This window comes from Vombatus ursinus, unplaced genomic scaffold (genome assembly GCF_900497805.2).
Source record: "Vombatus ursinus unplaced genomic scaffold, bare-nosed wombat genome assembly UNPS02015255.1, whole genome shotgun sequence".
In the NCBI taxonomy this organism is placed as follows: domain Eukaryota; kingdom Metazoa; phylum Chordata; class Mammalia; order Diprotodontia; family Vombatidae; genus Vombatus; species Vombatus ursinus.
The window spans coordinates 23,602,825-23,610,451 of NW_020955033.1; positions in this window are offsets into that span (position 1 = coordinate 23,602,825).

Sequence of the window (7,627 nt, forward strand, 5' to 3'; positions counted from 1 at the left end):
AAAGCAATGATTTTTTTTTTTTAAAAAAAAGCCTAGACAACATTTTTCATGAAATTATCAAAGAAAACTGCCTTGATGTACTAAAACCAGAGAGCAAAATGGAAACTGAAAGAATCCACCAATCACTGCCTGAAAAACATCCCAACATGAAACTCCCAGGGACATCATAGCCAAATTCCAGAGCTCACAGATCAAGGAGAAAGTATTGCAAGCAGCCAAAAAGAAACAATTCAAATATCATGGAGCTACAGTCAAGATTACACAAGATTTTGCAGCTTCCACATTAAAGAACTTGCAATATGATATACCAAAAGGCAAAGTAGTTAGGATTACAACCAAGAATCACCTATCCAATAAAATTGAATATAATCCTTTAGGGAAAATAAATGGAAATTTAATGAAATAGAGAATTTTCCAGAATTTCTAATTAAAAGACCAGAGTTGAATAAAAAATTTGACCTCCAAATCCAAGACTTAAGGGAAATGTTTACAAAGAAACAGGATAGAGAATATTCAATAAGGTTAAACTGTTTATATTTCTATGTGGCAAGATAATATTACTATAAGAGCAATTGGAAGGGATATATGTAGACAGAGGGTGTGGATTTAAGGTGACTTTGATGGGATGATATCCCAAAATACAAAATAAAGGGGTGAGAAAGAAAATTTCACTGGAAGGAGGAGAGGGGAGGTTGAATGGGGCAAATTATACCGCATGAAAGAGCTATTATAATGGAGGGGAAGATAGGTGGTGGGGGGTAGTGGGCAAAGCTTAAACCTCACTCCCATCAAAATTGGCTCAAAGAGGGAATAATATACACATTCAGTTGGATATAGAAATCTATCTTACCCTATAAGGAAGTAAAAAGGGACAGGGATAATAGAAGAGGGAAGAGGGAACAGATAAAAGAGAGGGTATATTGGGGGAAGCAGTGATCAGAAATAAAACACTTGTGAGGAGGGAAAAAGTAGGGTATAAGAGAGAGAGAGGAATAAACAAGCAAAAAGTAGCGTGGAGAGAAATACACAGTTATCATAACTGTAAATGTGAATGGGATGAACTCACCTATAAAATGGAAATGGATAGCAGAATGGATTCAAAGCCAGAATCCTACAATTCATTGTTTACAAAAAGCACATCTGAAGCAGAGAGAAACACACAGGGTAAAGGTAAGGGACTGGAGCAGAATCTATTATGCTTCAGCTGAAGCAAAGAAAGGAGGAATAGCAATTATGATCTCAGACAAAGCAAAAGCAAAAATAGATCTAATTAAAAGAGGTAAAGAAGAGAGCTATGTCTTGCAGAAAGGTGCCATAGACAGCGAAATCATAGCAATACTAGACATATATACACCAAATGGTATAGTATCTAAGTTTTTGAAGAAGTTCAATGAGTTACAAAAGGAAATAGATAATAAAAGTATATTAGTGGAGTACTTCAACTTTCCCCTCTCAGGACTAGATAAATCTAACAAAAAAAAAATAAACAAGAAAGAAGTTAAGGATGAGGAAAAAAATCTGGAAAAGTTAAATATGATAGATCTCTGGAGAAAATTGAATGGTAATAGAAAGGAATATGCCTTTTCTCAGCAGGACATAGCACCAACACAGAAATTGACCATGCGTTAGGACATAAAAACCTTACAACCAAATACAGAAAAGCAGAAGTAGTAAACACATCCTTTTCAGGTCACAATGCAATAAAAATTACATTCTATAATGGACAATGGAAAGTAAGATTTAAAATTAATTGGAAACTAAATAATCTAATCCTAAAAAACAAGTGGGTTCAAAGAACAAATCATAGAAACAATTTATAATTTTATTAAAGAAAATGAGAACAATGAGACAACATCCCAAAATTAATGCTAAATGGTACTAAATGTTACTAAGTACCAGCCAAAGAGGTACTTTGGGGAAAATTTAGATCTCTAATTGCTTATAGCAATAAAACAGAGAAAAAACAGATCAATGAATTGGACATGCAAATAAAAAAAATTAGAAAAAGAACAAATTAAAAATCTCCAATTAAATACCAAATCAGAAATCTTGAAAATCAAAGGAAAAATTAATAAAATAGAAAGTAAGAAAACCATTGAACTAATAAATAAAACTAGAAGCTGGTTTCATGAAAAAAACCAATAAAACAGATAAACCATTGGTTAATTTGATTTGAAAAAGGAAAGAAGAAAATCAAATTACTAGTATCAAAAAAGAAAGAGGTGAACTCATCACCAATGAAGAGAAAATGAAGGTAATTGTTAGGAGCTATACTGACCAATTATATGCCAATAAATTTGACAATCTAAATGAAATTGATGAATATCTACAAAAATATAAATTACCCAGATGAACAGAAGAATAAATAAAATACTTAAAAACCCCAATCTTTGAAAAAGAAATTGAACAAGTCATCAATGAATTTCCTAAGAAAAAATCCCCAGAACCAGATGGATTCATAAGCGATTTCTACCAAACATTTAAAGAACAATTAATCCCAATATTATATGAACTGTTTGGGAAAACAGGCAAAGAAGGAGTCCTTAATTCCTTTTATGACACAAATATGGTGCTGATACCCAAACCAGGAAGAGCCAAAACAGAGAAAGAAAATTATAGACCAATTTCCCTAATGAATATTGATGCAAAAATTTTTAATGAAATACTAGCAAAACAATTACAGCAATATATCACAAAAGTTGTACACTATGACCAGGTAGGATTTATACCAGGAATGCGGGGCTGGTTCAATATTATGAAAAGTATCAGCATAATTGACCATATTAATAACAAAACCAACAGAAATCATATGATTATTTCAATGGATGCAGGAAAAGCCTTTGACAAAATACAGTACCTATTCCTATTAAAAACACTAGAGAGGATAGGAATAAATGGAGCTTACTTTAAAATGATAAATAATATTTATCTAAAACCATCAGCAAGCATTATCTATAAGGGAGGTAAGCTAGAAGCCTTCCCAATACAATCAGGGGTGAAACAAGGATGCCCATTATCACCTCTATTATTTAATATTGTACTAGAAATGTTAACTATAGCAATAAGAGAAGAAAAAGAAATTAAAGGAATTAAAATAGGTAATGAGGGGACAAAACTATCACCTTTGCAGATGATATGATGTTATGCTTGGAAGATCTAGAGAACAGATTAAAAACTTACTTGAAATTATTAACAATTTTAGGAGTTGCAGGATACAAAATAAACCCACATAAATCATCAGCATTTCTATATATTACTAACAAATCAAGCAGCAAGAGATAGAGAAATTCCATTTAAAATAACTGTAAATAATATAAAATTTATTTGGGAGTCTACCTGCCAAGACAAACCCAGGAACTATATGAACACAACTATAAAACACTTTTCGCACAAATAGTCAGATCTAAACAATTGGAAAAATATTAATTGCTCATGGGTAGGCCTAGCCAATATAATAAAAATGACAATTCTACCTAAATTAATCTGTTTTTTCAGTGCCATATCAATCAAATTATCAAAAAATATTTTATTAAGCTAGAAAAATAATAACGAAATTCATCTGGAAGAACAAAAGCTCAAGGATATCAAGGGAATCAATGAAAAAAAAATATGAAAAAAGGTGGTCTAGCTGTACCAGATTGCAAATTGTATTATAAAATGATAATTATCAGAATGATCTGGTACTGGCTAAGAAATAGAGTGGTAGATCAGTGGAATAGATAGGTAAAAATTATATTATAGTAAATGAACATAGTATATGATACACCCAAAGATCCAAGCTTTAGGAACAAAAAGTCATTTGACAAAAACTGGTGGGAAAAATGGAAAATAGTATGGCAGAAATGAGGTATAGACCAACATCTCACACTGTATGCCAAGATAAGTTCAAAATGGATACATGATTTACACATAAAGGGTGTTGCCATAAGCAAATGAAGAAAGCATGGAATAGTTTATCTGTCAGGTTTATGGATAAGGGAAGAATTTAGGACCAAAGAAGATATAAAGAGCATTATAAAATGTAAAGTAGATAATTTTGATGATATAAAATTAAAAAGTTTTACACAAACAAAACCAATGCAACCAAAATGATAAGGAAAGCAGAAAATGGGGGATGGGATTTACAAGGATCTCTGGTAAAGGCCTCATTTCTCAAATACATAGAGAACAGAGTCAAATTTATAAAAATACAAGTCATTCCCAATTGATAAATGGTCAAAGAATAAGAACAGGCAGTTTTCAGACAAAGAAATCAAAGCTCTCTATAGTTATATGAAAAAAATACTCTAAGTATTGATCAGAAAAGTGCAAATTAGAACAACTCTGAGGAGCTAATATGACAAAAAAAGGAAAATGCTGGATGTTGGAAAGACTTACATGCCAAGAAAACCCTAAATAGGGTCATGAAAAGTCGGATACAACTGAAACAACAAAGGAACAAAACAATAAACCTGTAATTCAACTGAGTGTATGACACTGTTCCTTGAAATCCTGGAGCCAAATGACAAAATATAAATAAATTATAGTTTGGTTAAGTATCTATGGAAATTCAGCAAGCACAAATTTGTTGGCAGCTGATTTTTTCCTCAATTTTTAAAAACATGTTTATTTAAAGTTTTGAGTTCCATATTCTATCCCTCCCTCTCTCCCTCCTCTCTCCCCTCCCTGAGATGGTAAATAGTCAGAAAGTTGCAATTAGGTAAAACATTTCCATATTATTCATTTTGCACAAGAAGACTCTAATAAAAGAAAAAAGAAAGAAAGAAAGCAAAAAATGGCATTCTTCAGTCTGTATTCAATCAATGTCAGTACTTTCTCAGATAGTATGCTTCATCATTAGTCCTTTGGAATTGTCTTGGATCATTGTATTGCTGAGAATAGCGAAGTCATTCACAGTTCTTCATCACACAATGTTGCTGTTACTGTGTACAATATTCTCCTGGTTCTGTTCACTTCACTATGCATCAGTTCATGTAAGTCTTTCCAGGTTTTCCTGAGGAAGCTAAGGCAAACTTAGTTAAGTTAACTGCCCAGGGTCATGCAGCTAGTGTCTGAGGCCAGATTTGAACTCAGGAAGATGAGTCTATACACTATACCAGGTAACTGCCCACAGGTTTATTGTTATGATAGTATAAAAACTGATCTGGTGGACAAAAAATACTGAAGATACACATTCCTCAAATGTTTTATGGATTTCAGATGTCTGCTTCTTATTCTTAGCTCAAACATTTCACAACTCTATTTGGAGAATAAATACATGCATGCATAACGATTAAATAACAATACAAAACTTGGATTATAATACAAGAGATATCATAAGAGATGACTAATATCAAATGAGTATAGACAATGAATAGTATGAGTTCAGAGGAAGTAGAGAATGATGTCACAGAGAAGGTGGGACCTCAGCGGGACTTGGAGGGTTTGTAGAAATTGAAAAGAGAAAGATATCATCAGAGAAATATATAAATAAAAAAAAGATAACTGGTCACATGGCAGCTAATTTAGATTTTTTAAAAAGATATACAAGAAAGGGGCAGCTAGGTGGTGCAGTGGATAGAGCAGCGGCCCTGGATTCAGGAGGACCTGAGTTCAAATCTGACCTCAAACACATAACATTTACTAGCTGTGTGACCCTGGGCAAGTCACTTAACCCCAATTGCCTTGCCAAAAAAGAAAAAAAAAAGAAAAAGAAAAGATATACAAGAAGGAGGCAAAGGCAGGAAAAGAGGATGATTACAAAAGCATGGCAATAAAACTTACCAGAGCAGTGTGAGGAGTGCTGAAACTCCAAATCAGCTGAGGCTAGTAGCAAACACTCAGTAAGTATTTCTTAAGTACCTACTATGTGCCAGCCCTGTGTTAAATACTGAAGACAGAGAAAAACAAAAACATGGTCTCTACCCTCAAGCAGTTTACATTTTAACGGGGATAGGCAAACAACCTTGTACATACAAATATATACAATGTAAAGGGGAAAAGGAAGGCACAGTTAGTATATGTGGAAGGGAGTGGGGTAAAGATTTGTTAAAGGATTGCCTTGCCGCAATGAGAGCCCAGCTGAGATTATGTCATATAAATCTGTGTCAACCCAAGCTGTATGGTTTAGTGATTTTCTCCCACTTTGTCCAATAGCAGTAAGTGGGAGCAAAGGCAGCAGATGGTAGAAGAGATCCAAGGTGAAGATTAAGGACTCAAGGGAAGAGGACAGTGCAAATTTGAATTGTTTCAGCAAGGGGGCAAGACGGAAGAGAGGTGAGAAAGAACTGAGAAGTGGATGGATTGTTAGTTGAGTTAAGAACAAAGACAGGTCAGAAGGAGATTTGGAACGACAACAGTTGTGATTAGAAGGGAAGTAGAGTTTATGAACACAGAAGTCCAATACGTTTAGGTGTTGGCACGATCAAAGCTATGACCATCTCTGGTTGTGGCTGAGGTTGAATGGAGGAACAGGTCAGGGAAAATGAGTGAATGGAGGAAGTAGGGGGTTCAGGTATTTGAAGAAGTGTCAGTATGCATATTGAAGTTCCCTAGTATGAGAGCAGGAATTCAGAAGGAAAGAAAAACTGCGAATTAGGCACTGAACTCTTTGAAGAACATGTCCTGGAGGCTGAAAGAAGCAAAAAGGAGGTCTCTACCTCCTCCTTCAATAGGAATCTACCACTCCTAGTACAAAGAAAGTGAAAATTGACCTAGTACCTGCTCTGTAGGGGTCATGGCAAGTGTTCTGCCAGTCAGCTTCATCTTCAGAGCTATCAATGTCCCCATAAGGACGCACCATTAGATTGAGTGCCAGATATGGAATGAGTCAACCTCAAAGGAGGAGAGGGTACTAAATGATGGTGGCAGAAGTAGGATCTAGAGTACTGAGGCAAAGAGGATCCCCACTCCCCTACCAAGAGCAATGAGCTGGGGTATGATTACAAGTGGAGCCAGTGCTAGATAGAATGACGGGCTGTGTGTCATCAAGAGGGAACCAGGACCCAGTGATTGCAAGAAGATTTAAAGAGTGAAAAAGGAAAAGGTTTAAGATGAAAGCAAGTTTGTTACCTGTTCAGCTGAACTTCCATAGTGGAAGGGGAGGCAGCCTGAGGTGAGATGTGGTGGTGGGGGGGGAATGGGTTGAGAGAAATGGGAATAAGGGAGCAGTCAGTGGGGGATGGAGAGGAAATCCAGGGAGTCAGAATTTCCTCACTCTTGTCTCCCTGGCAGCTTTCTGTATACATATATCCACTTTCCCCACAGATACTGAATATTTTAGTGGTTGAATGTGACTCAGGTTTCGATGTAGGTTTTGCCATATTTTTTATTTATATATTTGCTTAAATATATGAGTGCCTGTGATATTATTTTTTTTTTTGGTTAAGGAAATGTGATGTTTAAGATCTAAAAGTGTCATTGTAATAAGTGGCTGGTTAGAAACTCATTGGTGGGAGCTTCAGAGCTAAGAGGAGTGAATATTTCCCTTCAACAAGGTTACCCTGAGAATGTGAGTATAACCATGTGTAGTGGTGCTTTTCTGAGAGACTAGACCAGACAGCATGAGAGCAAGTTAGAGAGAGCCATCCAACTCAGCCAGTAATCAGGTGTCCACATGTGCAGGTGAGAGCACTACCAGTGGGAATAG